This window comes from Pipra filicauda, unplaced genomic scaffold (genome assembly GCF_003945595.2).
Source record: "Pipra filicauda isolate LSUMZ 115617 unplaced genomic scaffold, ASM394559v2 scaffold4_size7858003_pilon, whole genome shotgun sequence".
NCBI classification, from domain to species: domain Eukaryota; kingdom Metazoa; phylum Chordata; class Aves; order Passeriformes; family Pipridae; genus Pipra; species Pipra filicauda.
In genome coordinates, this window is record NW_024104643.1 from 4474975 (window position 1) to 4497119 (window position 22145).

At 41.1% G+C, this 22145-nt stretch overlaps 1 protein-coding gene across 6 annotated transcripts in view; it reads left to right on the top strand.

The window, feature by feature from the left end:
- The window catches only part of CTNNA3 (catenin alpha 3), a 396734-nt gene that overhangs the window by 82226 nt on the left and 292363 nt on the right, over positions 1–22145 (top strand). The window lies entirely within an intron of this gene.

Below are 22145 nucleotides of genomic sequence, written 5' to 3' on the forward strand. Positions count from 1 at the left end.
AGGAGCACAGGAAATCCTCCAATATCTGTCCATCCAAACCAGAATTACATATAACAGAGGATTTCCAAAAGTATCTGTGCTGCAACCTCTCAGTACAATCTATCCTGGTCTTTCACTATCCTTACTGTTAAAATGTTTCCCCTTTTATTTAATTGCTTTCCTTGCTGTCATTTAAATATATTTGTTTTTTCTTATGTACTGTCCACAGTGAGCGCAGAGAACAGAGGATTCAGTTCTTTTTTATGTATTTAAAATGATCCATAATTTCTATAACTTTTCTTTTTGCAACCTCAGTTTCCTCAGTTATTTCTCTAAATTCAGGTGGGTTTTTTGAGGACTCTTGTGTATGCCCAGTGCTCTCCTCCCCTCTGGTTTAGAAAAGAGGTTTGGGCATGGTGGATGGGGATCCCTGCAGAGCTTGTTGCTAGTTGCCCACAACTATTCCCATCACTTCGGTTCTGGATTTATCATTGTTAAAGATGATGAGAGGCAACCAGATGTTTCTACAGGCTATTCTATTCATTCACTTCTCTTCAATATGGTCCTGTTCCAGGCAGGATTGGAGATGGATTTACAGCAGGGCAGTGTGTTTCTGTTGCACTAGGCTTGTGAATTCCCTGTTGTGATTCTTTTTCGTAGGAGTGTAATACAGAGAGCAATTTATTTTTTCCAATTGGATTACATACATTTATGTATGTTGAAATGTGTGCTTTTTACATTGCTTTTAGGTTTAGGTCTGCTTCTGCTAGTTATCAAGGCTGTTTCAGTTTAATCTTGCCCTTTGTGATATTTTTCTCTTTCAGCTTTCTCTCTTATCCAAAACCTCAGTTGAGAATATTTAGTTATTTTCCAGATGCAGAAAAAAATTCTGACGAGCCTTATTTAATACATATTTCCATTTGATAGTGGTCCTTCATTATCTATGCCAGGATGTTTGCCCTGCTGATGTGTTTGTCCTTACACCAGTTTCATTTAGAGCATGTTTTTTGAACCTGCTTTCTGAACCTGATTTGTCATGGGGTTAAAAGCCATGCTAGAGAAATGGAATATGTTATTGTTGTGTGCTTCTTTTAGTAGCACACCCATGGTCCTGTCAGAGAAAGAAATGAGATTGTTTGAGCCAACCCAAATTAGCTCAATTCACTTGTCAGTTTTCTTTTTCTGTGCTTACAGTGGTTTGTTTTTTTTTCCAGGAATACAGTTAGATTTCTGTTGCATTACTCTTCCTCGTTTTCATCTTTTTAAGGAATCCTCACTTTTAAGGATACATTTTTTCCCCTACTTCTCCAGTTACCTCATCAATACTCTAGCAGGGTCTCAGTTGAATCACTTATGACTCTCAGGCTTCATTGGGGTCCCATGGGATGACACTAAACAGGTTGAGGCAATGTGAAAGATAACAGGTTATCTGAAGTATTCTTTAATGTGGGGGTTTTTTTTCAATATTAATCTGACTCTTATTATTCTTTTCTGATTTTAAGCAATGATTGCAACTGATTTTTCAAGTCTTGTCTGAAGAAAATCAAAACAAAACAGTGAACATTTTGTCTTTCACAATGTAATCTGAAACCTCTTCTTACCATATTTGGGGTCCCTGGGCAATTCAAGTTCATTTTATGTTTTGCCAGTGTTTATTTTTGTGCTTTCTGTGTTTGTGTTATTCTTTTCAATTTGATTGTATTAATCTGACCTAGTTTCTGTTTTGATTAGGCTGCCTGCCTCCTCCTGAGAAGGTAAAGCAATATTTGAGGATTAATCTGTTTGGTCTTTTTCTCTCCATTCCCCACAGCATGACTGTTTGTCACAGGTCGCTCTGTGTTTGTCCAAGTCGGCTTTCTTCAAGTCCATCCATTTTATTTTGCTGAAGGAAAAGAGTAATCAACAATTTTTCATGGCAGAGTAAAATGTATGAGCGCAGTGGCATCCTGAGGGCATGGGGTGGTGTAACCCAGACACAGAAAGCAACCACAGCCTGGAACCCACAGGTGTTTTACTCCAAGGTGGCAGCTGCTGGAGTAGGATCAGGCTCCAAGGTGCAGCACACTCAGCTCTTGGGCTGGTTGATGATGGATCCACCTGGGAATGATTTAATGGAAAGCTCCAGCTCCTTGTTGCTTACAAGGAGCTTGCTGAGTAGTGAGTGGTGCAGTTTTGGTGTCCATGTTCCAGTTCTTCTGCTGACCAAGCAACTTCTGTTTTTCCATATAATCCCAACCACTGTACACCAAAAGCAGTACAGAAGAGTGGTATATCTCTGTATAACCAAGTTTTGGTATCTCCTGGTTGTAGTAACTTCTTTCTTTGAACTTAACCTTATTTATAATTTATAATGGCACTCTTCCTTTGTGGGTTTACTTGTTTATTCATTCATATTTGGTTTTGCTTGGCACTGACACTGCTGCAACAAATGAAATATTTTTGCTGGCTGTCCTGAGCAAATATTTTTGATAATGAAATTGAGGAAATGGATCTGCTCAGAAATTTTCTGACTTAAAATGAAGTCAAAATGAGTTACTGAATCTGATTTTTTCAGCTTGTTACCCACTGAAGTACTTCTGAATATGGTAAGGGCTTTTTTTTCCTGTCGAGATTTAAATATTGTGAGTAGTTCATCGCAACATGACTGTGCATAAAACTTCTTAATGAAGCAGTAGGATAATGTAATTTAGTTGTTGTAACATATCCATTTGACCTTTATTGGGATAGTAAACTGTAAATGCAAAGTATCATATTCTTCAAAGCAAATGCATGTGATTTAGAGAATTGCAGCTGACATAGAGAAGTAGTTCTCTATAGTTATTACTCTAATTACTCTTATTCTCCTTTGAGTGAAAGTTTCACCAAAGAACTGCAAGCAAAGAAGTTTCAAAAAGGTTTGCAGCATTTGAGTGCAGCATTGAGTCCTACAGAAGTTAGTCTATTTGTGCTAGTATATAGACCCATAATCCTGAACAAAAAAGGTATCTTTGTCTGTAAGAACTGCAGATCCAGTGTACTAAGGTGGAAAGTGGAAAATAGGGGAGTTTAATTCAGAATATTTCTGCATTTTTTATGTACAAGACAGGCTGCTTTGATCTGTTGGCTATGTTAACTACACCATATTGTGAGCATATGGCTCTTGGCTTTCTCATAACTACCATCATGAATTGTCTGCTGGTGAAAAGCTGAATGCCTTCAATTCATTTCAGAGTGAATGGTCTGTTTTTCTTTATTGACTGGACAACAGAAAGATGATAAACTCATTGGTTGTGGTTTTTCTAATGAGCTGTCTTGCTTTGTGGTTTGTGCAAACTATCAATTTAAAGTCTTACATGCCTTTTAAAAGCTAAACCTTTTCTAAAATAGAAGAATCTGGCAAATTCTGAGAAATCCATCTAAGTAATAGAATGATTTTTCTTTTAGGATTCACTACTGATTAGGAAGACTTGATTAGAGTATTTGATTTTTGGCATATGGTATTGGATGGACTGTGTGGCCCAAGTATTTGAAACCACTGTATGAGGCCTTCATTTGAAGTCCAGAGGTTCAAATCTGAATTTTTTCTGATGATTAGAGATGACATGTTACAACTGTTCTCTGTCCTACTGACAATCACCTCTGTCCATTTATTAGGCTACAGTGCCCACATCATAGTTATTTTAAATTAAACAAAAATTTTATGTCTCTAGTCCCATGGAGGCTGGTGATGTCATTCATGTTTTCAGGCAGATTTATGTTTGCTGGATCAGAACCTGAGTAAGAGAAGGACCTCAGCAGTGAATAAGCTTGAAGTGTCTGCTGAATAGGTTGCTCTGTTATCTTAAAAAAGTTATTTCTAAAAAATGCTCCTTGCAGAAAAAAGAATGAGTTTTAATGGCTTTGGAACACTTTTTCCCATTGTTAATGGATAGATGGATAGTCAGTTGGAAAATTCTGTACTTCTCCCTGGAGAGAAACTGCAGAAAAAATTATTACTTAACCTAACAGTAAAGTTTGGGTCAGTTCTTTGGAAATAAATTATTCCTCATTTGAAGGTCGTGCTGTGGCTGGTGTTGTTTCCAGCTCAATGATTAAAAGCTTAGTCATCCTCTCCAGTTTCTCCTGGATTGCTGCCCTGTGTGTAGGAACTGAGCCTGAGCTTGGCAGGGACCAACAGGCCAGTACATTAGTCTGTGTGTTGATAAGGAACCTTTATAAAGAGCATCACAGTAATAATGTTCATCTTTTGGGTTTTTTTTCACTTTAAGACTGTATTTTTGAAGCAATTTTTCTTTGCACATCAGAAGTAGCTAAAATTTACTTTACTGATTGATCCTCTGAAATCCTTTTTTTTTCTTAATCTGTTTTATAACAAGAAAAAACATGGAGAATTGAAAGCTTAGGGAAACATGGACCTGGGCAGGCATGATTTCTGTCTGGGTTGTTGTAGTGGTTTGAACCTTGTTTTCCCCAGAGGCTAAGAGAAGTGGTAGACCCCAAGGGGTGGAAACCCCTGGAAGTTTTGAAGTTCTGCCCAATGGGCGCTCCTGCAGAAATGTAAACATATCACAACCAGACCGGAAAAGAAGAGTTGTAGTTGGGTGGTTGTAGGAGAGGTGGCCATGTTGTAGAGCCACGAGGTAGGGGCTCTGAGCCCCTTGGGGCCTCTGGCCCCCTCCCAGCCCCTGGCTGGGGGCTGCAGGGACCTGGAACAGCATAAAGCTGGGCTAGGTGCCTGTAGTTATGCCGGGAGATGTTTTCTCCATGGGCGCAGAGCAGCAGCCGACACTGACCAGAGAAACGGTGGCAGAGAGCCAGAGATAAGACCTGAACTGAAGAAGCAGCAGAAACAACATGCAGCACCACAGAGAAGACTCCTGGAAAGGGAGAGAGAGAGAACTAGCAGCTGAGAGACAGAGTTTGGGGTAAGACTGTACCACACTCCCCCAAAACTCCCTTGAGACCCCTCTTGGAGAAGAGGGACATGGACTCCTATTTTGGAGAGCAGTTTTAGACATGCAGCACCGGAGAGAGAGAGGAGCTGAGAAGCTCAGAGCGTCCCGGAGCTGGACCGGGACGGCCAGATGGAATGCGGGGGGAGTTGACCTTGGCTCCCCCCCCCCTCGCACTGCTGCCACGGTGGCAGCCTGAGAGACAGGGCACAGAGGCCCTGCAAGAGATACCAGACCGTCACGAAGACCCCCCTGTGTCTTCGTGATATGACGTGGTGAAACGACCTTGTCTGGGGTTACGAAGTCCACGGAAGACCCCTCGGTTGTGAGGCGATGGGGCCGAGAGAGAGGCTTGAATACCTCCCTCGTGGATGCTGGCAGAAAAGCCAGCTATCAGCTGCTGCATGCATGAGAAGAAGAAACCTGCTGCCTCAGAAGATGCTGCTGCTTAAGGACTGGAAGGGATCTGTCCTTCTTTCCCTCCTGGACTTTTATTTGGAGGGGAGAAGAGATCTGATCCATTGTAAATACTATATGTCATGGTAGAGATAGTTATGATCATGTGTATAATGTGATATGGTATTTATTTGTACAGTCATTGTAATATATTCCCTTTTCCCCACTTTGAGTCTGGTGTGTTTTGTCTGGAAAAACCTCTCTCACATTAGGTTGAGATGTGGGAGGGGGAAATGGAGCTAGGGAATTGGATTTTGGGACTATCTCAAACCATGACAGTTGCAAATGCACAGAAGAGTTCTGTGAGGTTCCTTCACTCTCTCCTCCTGGAGAAATGTGTTTAGTTGTTGTAGGTCATAGCTCTCACTGGTTTTCCAGCATTGTGTTAACTTCATCTGTGTCCCACATGGAGCAGGCTGGAGCCCAGTGAACTTCCATTCCATATGATTTTTCATTGAGGGGACAACAGAAAGGCATAGTTTAGATAGAATATGAGGCTGCTTGAAGCTGCACCTTTGCAAAGCTTTCCAAAGACTTCTAATTAGTCCCTGCAGGTCCCCCTGAAGTGCTGAGTAGTCATGTTAGCAAGGTTTTGCACACTGTGGTACTCTCGGGTGCAAGCTCTCAGGGGAGGGAGGAGGAAATCTTCCATCTGTGTTGGAGTAGTTAAGCAGCCTCATTTGGAAGTAAGGATAATTGTCCTGCTATTTCCAGAGGGGAGTAAGGAGTGTTGCAGTTCCTCCAAGCTGACAGCAAGTCTGATCCTAACCTCTCCTGCACAACCAGTTTGACCCAGAATTTTCCTTTGGGGGGGTGTGTATCTTTATTCAGGCAGTCTGCAAAGCACCACACTCCTGCAGCAATGCTGTCCATGCTGCAACCAGGGAGGGAAAAGGTACCTAGACACTTTAATTGTACAGATAATGAACATTTGTTCCCCTTATCTTGTAATACATTGCTAGTTGGCTGTGTAGTTTTCTCATACTGGTTGCTTTTTCTCTGGCATGTATATCCATTTATGCTATTATTTTTGCAATTTACTGGAATTACAAGTTTAGCCAGGTCAGATAAAATGTGTATTTTGGTTTTGCTAGTTGTTGTGTAATTACTGTAAATGATCATGAATGATCAGGAATTTTCCTTGCAGTGTAGCACCCGTTGAATGCAACATCCAAACGCTATAGAAAGAATTTTGTTATGATAGAAAAAATCATGTTCTTACAGAGATTTTAAATTGCTTTCTCCTTGATTATCTGAGGAGACTGTAATTTTCAAAATTCTTTTCCAAGGGAATTATTATAATGTGGTTGGATTCCCTATTCTTACTGTGGCATTAACAGGCTGAATCAGCAACAGAGGTGAACACATTTCAGTGACTTTCATAAACCTGAGTTTTCTGGGCTAGCTGTTTAATGGAGTGCTCAAAAGAATTTCAAATGTTTTGCATTTGGGACATTTTTCTATGCTGAACTGATTGATGTGACTAATTTTAAATCTAGAAGTTGTCATTCTGTGACTGCTTAACAAGGACAAATTATTTTTGTCTAAGTTAGAAGAAGAGTGTCTAAAAAGCAGGAAAAATAGTTAATAACAGACATGCCACAGCTGCTGTGTGGGTGTTGTGAGTTGAGTAAGTATACAGAATGCAGGTATTTATGCTTGTTAAATAGCTTTTTGGGATGTTTTTTTGGTTCTTCTTGTTGGTGTTAGTGTATGAATACCACTTTAACAGAAGAATATTTTCCATGCTACAGTTTCCTAATACAGTTTCCAGTTTGGTCACAATTCTATCGAGAGAACGAGGGATGAAGAACATTAAAATTATGTTGAAGGCTTGGGCAATTTTGAAACAGATTTCTTGGTTTCAGGGGATGGTTTCTAAAAAAAACCAACCAAACAACCCAAGCCAAAATCAAAAGAACAGAATAACCTCAAACAAACTTACCAAAGAAACCCCACCACAGAAAGAATCCCCAAACCCAGGAAATACAGGGCTTCTTAGAATGAGATAGCAGTAGTTTTTTACTGATATTTGATTAGTGTGAAAAATGGTTGAAGGGAAGGATTGTTTAGCTTTGGAAGAATCTGATTGCGAGGTGCAGAATGTTCTTCACCCCGTGTCCCAAGCTGTGGGGTGAGCTCCCAGCCCTGCTGGCCCTTGGAGCAGGGGCTTGCAGTGGTCCGGGTGGCTGCTGTTCTCTTTGGGACCACTGTTCTTTTGTTCTCCATTAGGTGACTCCTGTGCCATGTGCTATTCTTTCCATTTCTATAGTGGTTAAAAGGAATGAGATTTCTTTTTTTTAATTATTATTATTATTATTACCATTATTGACATCCTGAGAATGTCATGTCCATTTAGGAAGCCTTCCAAAGGTTGCTGCAGTCCATACAGCCAGTTGGTCCAGCAGAGGAATGGACATCCTTTACCTCTTCTCTTACTCTGGTTCTGCAACATTAGCTCTGTATGGGTCACAAACTTAAAATCCATTGTAGGGAGGACACCTATGAAACTCACTTTTAAAATGCACTGCACCTCACATTCATGCCAAAAGAAATTTATATTAGAAATGTTGGAACTTTTTCCCTAAGCTAGAGTAACGTCTGCAATATTGAGCAAAATTTCACTATCATAATGAAATACAAAGGAGTTGTTCCCTTTCAGGTGGCAGTTATGCTTCTTAGTTTTGAAGATCAGGTTTCTGAAGGATTACACTTTTTAAAAATTCTGTTCACTTTTCAGAAATGATGTTCTAATAATAATCTAAAAGTAAATTGATTAGATAGTCATTGAGCATGATTTATCATTTTAACAGTGAGGTACTGTCTTATGAAAAAAGTTTTAATGCTGCATTAATATATCACAAGAAAGGAAAGATTTCAGAAAGGTTATTTTCATGTTAAATAAACTTTCCAAGACAGAAGAACTCTACTGCAATTTCTATATAAATGGAATTCACAGTCCTTAAATTATAAGATGATATGACTCAGCAACCTAGGAAATTATACCACTCATCCAGAATTATAAATGAAAAGCACTATGGATACTTTTAAATCTTGGAATTTGTAAGCATGCTGCAAACAAAAGACTGATACTGTAATGAGATGAAAGTAATTAAATTTAAATTAATTGGGCAATACTTAGCTAGTCAATGGAAGAAATGCCTAAGTCAACTCTTAAAAAAACCGATACAGAAATACAAAAGAAGACTGTTGATGTTTATGCTATGGTATTTTATTCACATTTTTTTTGCAAAGACAATGGAAAACTATAGGTTCATTAGTAACATGGGATTCATCTCAGAGGAGTGATTGCTCATGAAAAGTGCCCAGTGGCACAAGGTCCAGATGCTTAACTATTCAGCACTTGCTGGGCACATGAAGCTAAGGTTTCTGCATGAAATCTGAAAAAATAAGTATTTAAATCCTACATGTGTCAAGTTGGTTTCAGCTGGATAAATTATTTGGACACAGGAAATGTAGTGTTGCATAGAGTGGTTTGCTTAGCCTCGATTTACTAATGAGGCCTTACGAGATGAAATCTAAAACACCAGGTTGTGTCTGTGGGCTTAGTTTCAGTGATGGGTGCTAACCTTTGATCCCAGTCTGGTGCAAAGGAGGGCAGGGGACAGAGCAGCTGAGGTTTCTGTGTTCTGTGACACTTGGGATGTTGGAATCCATTTCCCCCCTTTCTCAGGAGGGACTGCTGTGCTTACAGCACAGGCCCTGAGAAGATCTCAGGCCTCACAAGACATGTAATACGAAGGCCTGATGGCCATGTGAACTAGTCTGCTCTATGTGCTGTTACTTCTGCTTGTTGCCTTTAGGTAGTCCCCCACCTTTTCCCTTCATTTAGTGTTCTGCTTTCTTAACTTTTTTCTCGTCCATATTTTCTTCCTCCTTATTTGCTTATCTACGTGTATTTTTCCCCTCATTTTTGCCTTCTCTAATGTGATTGGGATACAGAGTCTGACATACAGTCCTTCTTATTATCAAGAGCATGAGGAGAATATGTGAGGACTGGAGGAAATAATTGATTTATATATTGTGTGGTGAAAATCAACAAACATGTGCTGTGTGATAGGAAGCCGTATCAGTGTGGAGTCTTTGGTGGATACAGATAGAAAAAACAGAAGAGCCTACAGGCAGCAAACCATCAGGCCTCCAAAGCCTAATGTGGCAATTACAGGTAATTGCTTTAATTCTGTAGAGTTTTGCTTCTATTCTGTGCTAAATAGCCAAGCTTTTCACTGAGTGACTAACTGGAAGAATAGCACAAGATTGCTTCAATGTGATATCTTATAATTGGTAGGGAGGAATAACTTACTTGCTTAAAGAATAGTTTTTAAAACCAATTTAGAGAAAATTGCTTTTTCACATTGAATTTGTAACAGAGAGTTAAAGTTAAAAAGTATTTTCAGTGTGACAAAACAAATAGGGAAGATCTGGGGATGCTGTTTCTGCTCCTTCACCTTGTGCACTGTGGCATTTCCATGGTGGGGCTCCTTTGCCAGAGCAGTCTCCAAGGACCATGGACCCTGAGTTTTCTTCTCTCTGAAGAAAGTGCCCCAACAATTATGCTATAGTGTTTTGTACTTGGTATTTATTGCTGCAACTTTACATGATAGTAAGGGAAGCAAATTTTAAGTCAGTTCTTCAAAGAAATGCAAATACTTTATTTTTGTCCAGAAAATACTGCTGGGGCTATATTAACATGGGGAAGAATGCTTTCCTTGGCCTTTAGGTTGAAAGTGCCTGAACCCATCTTTCCTGCAAACAAACAAAACATCAAATAAGAAAAAATAAACAGCCCTCTTCAGATATCTGAGGTGAGAAGTTTTAGCCCAACCTATTCGTTTGTCAAAGTCGTGAACAGCTGAAAGCAGGAGTTTTACAATGGAAAATGTTACACAAGCCATTGCAAAATGAGCCAATTTTTTCCCCCCCACTTTGTATCTCACCTGCAATTTGTGGTTTATTTTTTCTTTGTTAAGTTTCTCCAGACTTAACTGGAAGTTAAGTTCTATGTGGAAAGGGAGTAGAGGAGAGATGTATTAAAATATTTCTTCCTCTCAGATCTGCCAGATTTGTAGAATATGGATAGTTAGCCTTTTACCATGAGAACTTTTGCATATCCTTACTAGTAGGAGCTCATTATCATTTGTGTAAAACCGCTGGTCAGAGAAATGAGTGTATTCTATTAAAGCTTATTTTCCTGAGGGGTTTATAGGAAAAATAGTGAGTTGCTTCAAAGCAAGAATTTGATACTACGGAGAAAAACAAACCCTGTGAACTCAAAAACTTCTCAAGCAGTTTAATTAGGTGAATCTCTGTATGTTCTGATTCATCAGTCTCTTAAGGTAGTAGACATACTAGGCAATGCTCTTCCATACTATTCTCACTATTGAACGAGCTGTTTGTAATACCTTCAGCAAAACAAAATCCATTTGGTTCCATGGATTTTGAAATTACTTGTGTTAATAAAGATTCTATTAGAGTGTTGTTTTGTTTTTTTTTAATAAATACAAGTGTTAAAATATCTGTTGTCCAAAAAAAAAATCAGAAGTTTTTCTCATTTTCTGAATTGAAACCATAGGCTTATTAGAGGTACTTCCTCAATAGTGAAAAATTCAGGTCTGGTTCATACCTTAAAAATCCATTTCTTGGTGTTCACAAATAAACAATTACATATATCTCTTGAGTGACCATGTGACTGTGGGATGCAAATTTCCGAACTTTTTCCATAAAATGAATGACACTGTGCAGTTTTTAGATATTGATTACAGTATTATAGCCATTTTTATAGCTACTGTGTTACACCATGTATTTTTCTAGTATATTGGGTCATACTCTTGGCCTGGTCACACTGTGCTGTGAAGGTGATGCAGAACTCTCTCAAGCATCAAGTAGAATAGGAGTGTGTGCCATGGTGGCTGTCAGTCCTGTTGGTAGGGATGCATCCTGAGAAAAACCCAGCTGTGGAAACCTTTGCACCTGAGATTTGCTTCCTGTGGATTTGTGTAGCATAGGCCTGTGGTGTAGTAGGAATAATCTCATTAGAGTACTGTCCTTTTCTCATCTTCTCAAAGCATATGCTATGTAAAATAGAACGTGCTAATCATTATATTGTTACACAGTTATTTTTTAAAACTCTTTTGGTGTTTATGCTTTTTGAACTTAGTTTAACAGTGGTAAGAATTCAATAGTGTTCTGCACTGATGTGCCATCAGGGAAGATGAATAAAATTCCTAATCTAAATAGAATCTAAGTAAGGGTAATTTCTAATTTTAATAGGGATGTTAAAAGGAAGAAATCAAGTTCTGTATTTGCAGCATTTCTTGACAGATACTGATGCTGTAAATTATACAGTTGTTCTTCCTCTGTATGGATTCTGTAGTACTCACAGCGATTTATAGGTCCAGAGTGCAGCTGCTGGAAGTCATTTATTCTCAGTTCTGTATTAAATCTATCACATATAAATGCATTAACATTCAGTACAGAGCTCAAGGGCTTATGGCAGTTTCCTTCTTGCTCTGAGTTGCTGTCCTGGTGGAAATATTTGCAACATATGCAGAAAACAAAATTTAAAAACTTAAATTGATATACAAGGGGGGGAAAAAACAAAAGAGAGGATTGTCCATGATAAATGCTTGAAACCAGCTCTTTTTACAGTTTAAGCTGAACAGCAAAACCAAAACCTACTGTTAACAGTTCTGAAATTGGTAATGCTAATAAGCTTGTTTTGATGGATTAGCACTTCAGTACCATTTGCTTGAGTGCCACTCTTTTTTGCATGTCAATTGGACATGTCTTCAAGGTACAGAAACTTAATATTCCCTGCAGTGTTTGAATTGTGTGCATCTTAATAGAGTGTGTGAGGCTGTCATTGATTTACTTGATTCAGCTTGTTTTAGTTTGGGATTTTTTTTCATCAGAAAAAAGGAAATTAGAGTATTTTAAATATTTGGGAAATATTTGTAACTAGTGTTAAAAAGAGTTAAACTCTATCTGGAGTTTGACAGAAGAATAGAGGCCAGGACCATGAATCGAGTATGTAATCTATGAGAAAATAAGGGTTGGAACAAGCTGCCTGATGTGGGTTCTGTATCTGTTTGTTGTTGATGATTTTCCATCTGTAATACTGAGATATTAAATGTAGGAGTATTTCTGAGCAGAAACTTGTACCTAGGGGAGAAAGAGATCCTGAACTCTTGTGGCAGACGGAGTATGTTCTGACATGATTACTTGTATAAAAAGAAGACTAAACCAGAACAGGCCAAATGTGAAAGATCTGTTTGTTTGTTGTCTGTGAAACTGTGTATCAGTGAAAGTGCTCATGGAGCACATATAACATGATCTTCCAGCACTGATAGTTTTAGTGAGGTTATTTCTAAATAGCTGAGTACCACTAAGGCAGAGAATGAAGCAAGTTTTCAATCTAATAAGTAGCTACAGATCCTTCTGATTTTAAAACCTCAAAAAAGAAGCAAGTAAAAAATAATCACATATGGTATTATGAGAGTTTAATAAAATGGTGGAAATAAATACTTGTGGATAAATGCCATTCTGCTGCATTTTTCAATGAGTCAACTTCCACGGAAAAAAATGCAGGCCAAAACATTTTTGGAAAGCTTTAACATCTCGTCTGTGCATTGTACTCTGTATGAATGTTGGTCTTTATGTTTTCCCTACCTTTGAAATAATTACGGTATTGAGTTTTGCTCAATGTGTTTTACTTTGATTTTTTTTTTCTACAAATGTTTACAAAATAGTTTTAACCTGTTGTTTCTCACCAATGCCAGTTTTCAGACATCTTTACTCCTGTGAAAGAAGTTAGGTCCTCCTTTGGTGCATCTTTTGAACTGCCTGGTTCATCTGCAAACTCTGCACTGTTTGCCTTTTATTTCTTAAGTGTATTTGCACAAATTCCTTGTCTTTTGAAAACCGTGATAGGTTGCTCTAATATGAAGTTTTACATTAAGTTATAAATTATCTTGACTGCTGGAAAGATGTGTCATTTTCTGAACTCTTTTCTCACAAGGATGGATGTAAACCAGCAGATTATTTTGCTTAAGGTGTAAAATGGAATTTGAAACAGCATAGGTCAAGCTATGACCGACAGATACAGTAGGCCTTTGAAACAAATGGTTACACCTACCACCTCTTCAGCTCTCTGGAAAGAGATCTATCTCCAAGCCATGTTAAAAACCAAGCACTGAAAACCAAGCAGGTTTCGATAGGAAAAGAAAATTATGCCATGAAAACACTGGACTTCTGAATATTTTTAACTGTATTTGACAGCAGCATAAAGAGAAAGTATTCCTTGGGTAGAAATGTTAACAAAGAAAAAAATTGCTGCTTTACTCATTAAATTACATGAGAGGACTCTAGGCTGCTGCTGCCCTACTTTTGAATGCCTCTGCATTGGCTATCCTGTTTTCAAGTGCCTGGAATCAAGTGAGGTTGGTATATTGTGGACTCCTTCCCATCCATTATTTCTTCATCTTAATCGTCCCTTTTCACTCTTTTGTGTTGTATCTCCCCCATTCCCTGTTTTTCTCTCTCTAAATGAATCTGTATTTCTGCTGCATTTCCTCCCTCTCTTTTTCCTCCCTTCCTCTCCCTCACATCTATGTTAGCTTTTCTCTTTCTCTTTGATATAAGACCTTCTGGAAGTTCCTAACTTCGAGCCCTTTCCATGATGAATGGTTCCTGCTCTAGTTCTAGGCAAGCTCATTGATGAAAAATGTGACTGTAACGGTACTCGGATAAAACTTTTGTGAGCTAATATATTAATTTTTAGAGGGAAAAATTGCTTTGCTACCTTCCCAAATCAAGTACTTCATCTAGGAGACTGAAAGTTAGCAGCAAGATATTGGAGTGCAGGGACCAAATCCTGAAATAAGGATATGGAAGTGACAATGGAAGTGACAGCAAGGAGTTGCTCAGTCATCTGTAACTGGGCCAGAATTTGCCAAAGTCTGAGGCACAGAATACTGGGGAATAGTTGCAGTCTGATGCAACTATTGCTGACTTTGCTCTTTAAAACTCAAACTCTTTGGTTTGAGTTTTGGTTTTGTTTTGGTTTTTTTTTTTTTTTTTTTTTTTTTTTTTTTAAATTCTACTGGTTGTCCATTGTGGTGCCCTCTGGTGGAACTTCAAACATCATTATGTTTCTGTCCATTTTGAAAATGACTCCTTGAGTCTATTGGTAGCCACCCCAGGGTATTTGACGTGATTGCTGTGAAGGATGCCCACAGCAACAGCTTTCTCACCAGGCACTCCATGCTCTCAGTTGTGGGCAAAGCCAGCCTGTGGGGACACAGGGGGGGGGGCGGGTCCCATCTTTCTCCCAGTGGGTCAGTCGCAGACAAGCAACATTAGACAACTAAAGTATTTTATTTTATTCAGCTTTTATTTAAAAAAAACAAACCGCTGAGGATTAGTGTTTGTTTTCTGTGTAGGCGTCGCCGTGTGGAGGACCTGGAAGAGGGAGGAGCTCCCTCTGGGGTGCTCCTTAAATACCCCACGGGCAGGGCAAGGCCTTTGCCACGGTCCACGGGGGAGGGGCGAAGGAGTGTGGCACTGCACAAAGCGGGTCAAGTGAGGTTTGAGGTGCAATGCTGCTTTAATGAGGGTGTGCTGGGTTATATAAGCTCTGGCGTGGAATGCACCAGAAAATGGGGTGGAGCATGAGACAGACAACCAGGGAACAAATAGGAATAGGGACTCAGGCAAAGAGGGAGGAACTGGGGAGGAACTGGGGAAGGAAAGGACGAATGGTAGCTCTCTCTGCAGCTTTCTCAGCCAGTCAGAGGGAGAAGCAGGGAAGCAGGGCACAGGCACCACGAGGCATACCTGGGCAAGCCCGGGTATTACAACTGTTGGGGAATCACACAATGTACATATTTGTAAACACATAATAACTGTAAAGTCCATATAATAAAGTCCTTTCAATTGCTGTATATCTTTTTTCACTCCTGGAATCGTTCCCATTCTGATTCTTGCTCTTCCACAGCCTGTGATGTCACAATGGCCCCTGGGCACCAGAGGTACTGCAGTGTCACAATGGCCCCTGGCCCCATGAGGACCAAAGGAAATTATTTCCATTGAAACAAAATCCAGACCCTGTATGCTGACCAGACCCATCCTACAGGGAGGTCTGCTGCCTTCCTGGGGCCTGGGTGAGGGATATTAGTAGGAGACTCCCTGAGCTAATCTGGCCCTCTGATTATTATCCACTGCTGGTTGTCCAGGCTGGCAGTGATGACATTAATGACAGAGGTGCCAGGGTAATTAAAAAGGGCTTCAAGGTGCTGGGTCAATTAGTTAATGGGACAGGAGCACAGGTGGTGTTCGCCTCAGTTCCTGCAGTAGCAGGGGTGAATGAAGAGAGGATTAGGAAGACCCATCTTATCAATAGGTGGCTAAAGAATTGGTGCCACCGGTGGAATTTTGGTTTTTTTGACCATGGGGCAAAGTCTGTGGTACCCAGCCTGCCAGAGTCAGATGGGCTTCACCTATCGAGCAAGAGCAAAAGGACTCTAGCCCATAAGTTGTCGGGGCTGATCAGGAGGGCTTTCAACTAGGTTTGAAGGGGGAAGGGATTAAAACCAGGCTCTCCAGAGATGAGCCTAAGGGTGGAAAGCCAGAGTTAGAAATGAAATCAGCAGCCCAGCTGAATGTCCACCAATGCACCCAGCATGGGTAACAAATGAGAGGAGCTGGGAGCCATCGTGTAGCAGGAAAGCTGTGATGGAGTCGCCGTCCTGGAAACGTGGTGGGATGACTCGCATGACTGGAGTGCTGCCATGGGTGGCTACAGGCTCTTCAGAAGGGACAGGCAGGGTGGGAGAGGTGGAGGGGTAGCTCTATATGTTAGAGAGTCTCTTGACTCCGTAGAAGTTGAAGTCAGTAACAATAAGGTTGAGTGCCTGTGGATCAGAATCAGGGGGAAGGCCAACTAAGCTGATATCCTGGTGGGAGTCTGTTACAGACCACCCAACCAGGATGATGAGGATGATGAATTATTCTACAAGCAGCTGGAGGATGTCTCAAAATCGCCAGCCCTTGTTCTCGTGGGTGACTTTAACCTGCCAGATGTCTGCTGGGAACCCCACACAGCAGAGAACAGGCAGTCTGGGAGATTCCTGGAGCGTATAGAGGATGATTTCCTACTCCAGCTGGTAAATGAGCCTACCAGGGGTGGGGCCCTGCTAGACCTCCTGTTCACAAACAGAGAGGGGTTGGTGGGAGATGTGGTGGTTGGAGGCTGTCTTGGGCACAGTGACCATGAAATAAGAGAGTTTTCAGTACTCTCTGCTGGGTTAAGAACTGGCTGTATGGCTGGGTCCAGAGAGTGGTGGGGAACGGTGCTGCATCCAGTTGGTGTCTGGCCACTAGTGGTGTCCCCCAGGGATCAGTGTTGGGCCCAGTTCTGTTTAATATCTTTATTGATGATGTGGATGAGGGGTTTGAGTGTGCCATTAGCAAATTTGCAGATGACACCAAGCTGGGGGGGAGTGTTGATCAGCTGGAAGGCAGGAAGGCTCTTCAGAGAGAATCTGGTCTGATTCCAATGGGATGAGATTCCACAGGGCTGAGTGCCGGATCCTGCACCTTGGCCACAACAACCCCCTGCAGCTCCAGGCTGGAGAGCAGCTGGGAAGGAAGAGACCTGGGAGTTTGGATTGACAGGAGGCTGAACATGAGCCAGCAGTGTGCCCAGGTGGCACAAGATGGCCAATGGCATCCTGGCCTGGATCAGGAACAGTGTGGCCAACAGGTCCAGGGAAGTGATTCTGCCCCTGTACTCAGCACTGGTGAGGCCACACCTGGAGTGCTGTGTCCAGTTCTGGGCCCCTCAGTTCAGGAAGGACGTTGAGGTCCTGGAGCAGGTCCAAAGGAGAGCAACGAGGCTGGGGAAAGGACTGGAGCGCACGTCCTATGAGGGGAGGCTGAGGGAGCTGGGGTTGTTGAGCCTGGAGAAGAGGAGGCTCAGGGGAGACCTCCTCACTCTCTAAAACTCCCTGACAGGAAGGTGTAGCCAGGTGGAGGTCAGGCTCTTCTCCGAGGAACCAGCAGTAGGACAAGAGGGCTCGGTCTTAAGCTCTGCCAGGGGAAGGTTTCATGGTTAAGACTTATCTGAAGTATTTTATGATTTGGCTTCCCATTTGCGCTGTTGAAAATTTGGTGAACTCATCCTGAATCTCCTCTTGACCAAGTTAAAGCAGAGAAAAGGAATACTCAGTTATTTATACTTAATGTTTGCTTCTTTTTCCTTGTAGCAGTGGGCAGACTCTTTGGCTGACTTTAAGATGTGAAGGTATAGATACAAAGTTCTACTGGGAACCTCAGTCCTGTAAATCCATTTCCTGCTTGCTCTAAGTTGACTGAAAGATATGGATTTATAAAGACTGCTGAGTCATCTCAGAGGCAGAGGGTATTGCTTAGTCTTATGATAACATTGGCATGGATTTGCACTTTAACACTTCACATTTTGTGTCTTCCTGCATATGGCTGATGCAAATGAACTGCCAACAGTTTTAACCATACAGAGTATATGTATTTTTTGTGTGTTTATATGGTAATTCTGTACTCTGTGTACATGATACCACTATACTACGTGAGACACTAAGAACTGCTGCTGACTTCTGAAGTCAGAAAAAAATGAATCTAGAAGCTGGTAAGACTTTTTTAGTAGAAGGTTACCTTGGAATTCCTCACAACCAAGCTTATACTATGGTGATGCTTTGTAAGCATAGGCTCCTATTTTCATCTCCAGACTTGGTCAGTCTGTAAGATACAGTTCTGAAAATGGCTTCCTTCTGTGGTGCCTGCAAATGCTGTTGTTTTGGGGATTGTCAGTGTTTCTGGATTGCCTGTCTATCAGAAAAGAGAAATGAGAAAGGAAACCTTTTTATGGTTCTGAAGTGTAACAGTATTAATTTATTTCATCCACCTGTTTGGACTGGAATAATCTCTGGAAACCCATGTATTTAAAACAGACAAACAAAATGCAAATGAACTGGCTTTGGGAACACAGGTATTCTCTGTGAAGAAGCAGATGATGTCTTTAGGAAGAGTTTCCTGTGAGTTTCCATTTCTACAACAGCAAAAGATCTACTAGTTTGCTTTCTAGAGGTAATGGCACGATTTTGATTCAGTCAGAGAGAAATGCACAGAGGTGTGTTAAAACAAAGTCCTGTGATTCCGTGCAGTTCTGAATTTACTGGCAAACTGTCACAGTCAAGTCACTGTGAATGCCTGTAAGGGGAACTTTGGTAGTCAGTGTAGCATGATTCTATGATCTAGTAATGTCTCAGGAAAGTTTGTGTGATGAGGCAGGTCGGGGGGGACAAGCTGTGAGGTCAGTCCGTGGATCCAGGTGAGAGACAGCCCTGTGGTATCTCAGAAGCCCCGTGGTGACAGGGCCAGGTGGAACTCAGGAGGTCAGTCTGTGGGCCGTGTCCATGGCCAGGCAGGGGCAGCTGTGGCTGAGCTGGAGCCCAGCAGCCTTATGGCACAGTTTGGAGAGGGACTGAGGGTCCCAGGGTGTGTGGAACTGGGGCTGCAGGGCCCAGGGATGAGCGTGGCTGCAGCTCCCAGGCGAGGCTGGCCCTGAGGGGTGGGTGTAAGACCTAAAACCCATGTGAAACCGTTCTCTTGGCAGAACTGCCAAGCTGAGAGAGCCCTGGCACTCGGTGTCAGCCCCAGATCTTTTTCACTTTCTTGTCTGTGAGATACTTTCTTCCACTGAATAGGACAACACAGTGCTTATGAAATATGTAAACTGGAGCCTTGCCCAGATAAACAGTGTGTGAATGCACTTGGAAGAGTTTGAGCTCTGTTATTGTCTTTGATTCACCAACTGCACACAATTTGGCAGTCAGTTTTGACTGAAAGCTGAATGCTAAAGCCGAGGTTTAAGCTGTGATAAAAACTGATGCTTTTGTCTCCTAGTTCTATAGTAGTATGAAATTGTGGGGGTTTGTATGCCTGTGTTTTTTCTGGAATCAGAATTTGATTCAATAACATCTGTCTCTGAAGAGAGCAAGCTGGGGAAGTGCAGTGCACTTTGTTTGAGGCTGTCTGTGTGAAGCTGGTGTTGACTGCAGCTGGTGCAGAATAGGGCTGTTTGATTTGTACCCACAGTGATGCTCAGACCCCATGAGTTGTTCAGGGAAAAAGAGCTGGCTTCCTGGTGTTTTGTGCTGTCAAACCTTAGATATATTATGTGTGATAAGGAACATGGGTTTTATTTTCCCCCCTTTTTTTTCTTCTTGTTGGAGTAGTGCAACCAATGCTTAACTGTGAATGTAGTTTTCAAATTTTCCATTCAAAGTCTTCTTGTCCATTCGCCATGTTTAGCTGGAACAATCCACAGCTGAGAATCTGGGACTCTCCATTCATTTTCCATTCTTGTCAGGGACAATCAGGTATAAGAAAGACATAGAAGTATGTCCTGGTAGGGCTGGGGCAGCAACCTGGGGAAGTGTCACTGTACTGGGCCTCTTAGGTCAGCAGTGGTTGGAGAGGGGATTATTTGTGATCTTGGCTGGTCTTACATGACATATCTGACTTAGTATGGAAAAACTTGTGTCAGACCAGTGGGCATAGTCTACTAGTCTAAAAAGAAGTTGTAATAAGAAGAAAGTGGTAAACTATGAAAATAAAAAGTAAAATAGCCTAAAGTTCAGTGAAGTAGCTGGGTGAACTGCAGATTTTTGTAGAGACTAACTTCCTTCTTCAAAGAACTAGTTACATTATTCTGATAGCCCACATATGCAAAGGTTTGATAGAGAAATCACTCAATTTTAGGTATTTTTGGTCCATTTATGGAGAAGATCAATCTAGATTATCATCTGTTTCTTCCTTTTCACATGAAAAGTCTTGAGGAACTAATTCTTCCTCAAGATGGAAAGGAACCATGGCCCTACAGCTTTGTTCAGGGCTGCCCAAGGCTCAGAGCTGAACAACAAAGTAGTGGTGGGTCTAAGCTTTTTTTTAAATTTTAAACATGTTATTGAACAAAGTGAGGCTGTTCACAAGTGAATTTACCAGTGCCACGACTCTGAATCTCTACACAATACTGTGTAAAAGAAAGTATTCTGTGTTTACTTAAAGACATGAACTTTTTGAACCTATTTGACTGTTTCCAGCCGTGTTTCCAGGTGCTGTGTTACTGACTGCTGTTACTAGCTTTGTGCTACTGGCTTATCAGTTTGGGATTTCTTATGAACCCCCTGATCCTGGTTAGACAGTACTGCTTTAGAGGGAAACAGTCACTTTGAAGGACTTTCAGGTTTGACTGTTTGTATATGATGCAGCAAAGTAAGAAATGGTTAATAAATAGAAGGTGGCTAGACTGAAGTATTGTGGTGATTTCCCATTGTATCTCGAGGTCTGTGGCTTCCTTGCAGCACCAGGAGAAATGAGATTAGTGTGCTGTGTTGTAATACAATTGTAGGAAGGATAGATTCACTACTTAGAGCAAGAGCCTGTGTTTAAAAATAAATAACACTCTTTGCTGAAAAAGTCCAGTGCTCTGGAAAAATTGCAGATGCTTTACTGTGTTTGGAACTGCAGTAGTATTTGGGTTTGAACACACTGGGCAATGAAGTCATTCTTGCAGAGTGGTGATTCATTGATGAATTGGTTTATTAAAAATGTTAAAATCTGTTGTGTGTTAATATGCTCAAGAAAACTCTGTTTTATGATTCAGGTATCAGCTGGTTAAACCATTCTCTGACTCTCTTTAAGGCTCCAGCTCTCTCTCTCATTTGTTTGTTTGGCTTTTACTGTATGCCTGAGATTTCCAAGTTAGCCTGGGGAAGTAAGATGCAATCTGATGTCCAATGCATATCTTGGAGTAAATGAGGTTTTAAAAACATAGGACTGGTTCATTTAATATTGAATGCTCTTTTCTTCAGCCATAAACTTACAAACTTTATGCAGTGAGAAGTGGGTACTGTGATGCTTTTGTAAATAATGCATATAGAGACTGATGCAATGCAAAGGAAAATAATTGGACTTCAGCTTGCTTTAGGGTAGCCTTTGGAGAAGTTTTGTATGCATTGTGTTGTTCATTCTTCCTTGTGCCTCTTCTCATTGTTTGAAGCTGGTGCCACAGGCTCTGATGTGCTATTTTCCCTTCCTTTTTTATTTCCCCCCTGAGTTTAATTATCTCCTTCACACAAGCCATTTTGCAAATATCTACTAGTGTTTCTCAAAGGGACAAGATGCAGAAGGAGAGTGGGAGAAAGTCTAGAATAAAATAGAATGGAAAAGGAGGCTCCTTACAATCCTGATGTTGACTGTGTGGTTGTCCTGAAGTCCATAACTTTCAGCTTTCCAAATAACAGCTCCCAAGCTTGATTCCTGGACCCAGTTAAATTTGCCTCGGTAGCTCTGTCCAGCTGTGTGTCCTTTGTTGTCTGGGCTGGTGGGAGGCAGTAGGGTTTCAAGAAGATATGGGTGGAGAAGGGAGGAATAAGATGAGTGTGGTAGGATCCCTGAATGCTTTAAGTGTGTACACAGCAGGAAGAAGGAGAAACAGGCAGTAATACTTCAGATATGGCTTGTCTCAAGCACATTTTTAATTTCCACATTTTCCAGGCTTCCCTGGAAAATGGATTCTTATCCCTGACCCATTGTTCCTTTCTACAGTGTGCTTGGGACATAGGCTGGTGGGGCAGGGAAGAAAACCCAGGAAATTTGTTTAACTGCAACAATTACACAATACCTTGCTTCACTCTGTCTGCACCTCTGTCCTTCTCCATT